The sequence below is a fragment of the Ammodytes marinus genome (genome assembly GCF_949987685.1).
Source record: "Ammodytes marinus genome assembly, chromosome: 7".
NCBI lineage: Eukaryota > Metazoa > Chordata > Actinopteri > Uranoscopiformes > Ammodytidae > Ammodytes > Ammodytes marinus.
In genome coordinates, this window is record NC_137211.1 from 26,712,915 (window position 1) to 26,714,649 (window position 1,735).

Here is a 1,735-nt window from a genome sequence, read left to right on the forward strand (position 1 = left end):
ACATGCAAAAAATAAACTGTAAATACAGATTCTTCCTTTTTTAAATATGATATCTGCTTACCTAGTAATTATCTGACTCCAAACAAATCAAGCACAGTAGTGAGATGAAAATATGGAAAGGAGTTGTACTTTAAAGGGAAAGGTTGGCATTTTTTAATATTAGCATCTTTGTGAGATGAGAAGCATGGGATGGCAATTTGCATGTTCAGGTTTACCTTGAACATAATATATTTATCCAATGAGCATCATTAACTGAGAGACACTTTATGTATTTACTAAAATAACCTACAGCAGGGCTATTCAATTAGTTTTGAATGGGGGCCGGTTGGTGGAAATGATCCAAAATGAGGGGCCAGAAAAAAATGCCCAAAATTGATGAGCATCACATCAATAGCTACATATATTATAAAACACTACAACGACATAGGAGTGCATATATTGTCTTTATTTTATCAAATAGAGTTCACCAGCTTATCAAAAAAAATCCCTATTTGATTAACATAGGCTGCCTGTTGTTTAAGTGTTTAACAATCTTATCAGTTCAGGAAAACACAATAGGTTAACTCTTCAACAGCTTATCAAAATACATAGAAATAAATGTACTCTAAGTGCAACAGCTTATCAAAATACAGGTAGGCCTAGGTTTACTAAGAGTGCTACAGCTTATCAAAAAACATATAAATAAATGTAGGCTACTCTAAGTGCAAGACCTTACAGTGGTTCCCCCAAAAATGTGTTTGTCAAGGGGTCACTGCCCAGGGTCATGGGAGGCGCGGCGCAGCGCGCCGCGGCAAAAATTTTGGCTGTATTTAGCTCAAAGATGCCAATGCACAGTACAGAAATAAACAACTGCTTATTTGAATACAAACAAAACTACAGACACTGACTTTACAGTTGTGCAATTTTGTTTGCTATGTGAAGGTACAAATTTTGTGCAAACATGCAAAGCTCTACTGGTGCAATATTATGCAGACACACTATATACAAATAATGGACAATACACTTACACTGCGGTACAATCGCGCCCGCAAAGCTGCATACACAGAGCAGCTGATAGAGAAAAGCTTGGAGACACATGTGCACATTTATTTACTGCAGATCGCGGCCTTTCGTGCAGTTATGACCATGCAAAAGCACACATCACACGTGCTAGTACATTGATGGTGCACCACTAAAAAAAAAAAAAAAAATTTTTTTTTTTTTGGGACGGTCGGTAGTCAAGGCGGGGGCCAGTAAATATTCCTTCGCGGGCCGCACCTGGCCCGCGGGCCGCCTATTGAATAGCCCTGACCTACAGTATCTCAACTATTTACAAATATATATCCTTAGTTGTGTGGCACCTCATTGTATTATGAGTTTCATTGTTTTAATAGTATTCGTAGTTTCCTGCATACAGTAGAATCAACTGAGTTTTCCAGTCCCAGAGGATTCAAAGCAGCCCCAGAGCATCACAAAGCCCCATACTTCACTGTAGGCAGGGTGCTCTTTTTCAGCATAGGCTTCATACTTCCTCCTCCGGTCATACCACTGATCCATAGGCCTGACAAGCTCAAGATTTGTTTCAACGTTCCACATAACCGAATCCCAAACCCTCTGTGGCTTGTTGATCTGGTTTTGAGCATATTGAAGCCGACTTTTCTTGTGCTTTTTGGTCAGTGGTGGTTAAGGTATTTGTACCCGGCGGATAGATTTGGTTGCAGTTAAGAAGAATTGGTGGTGGTGTAGGTTACGTCTT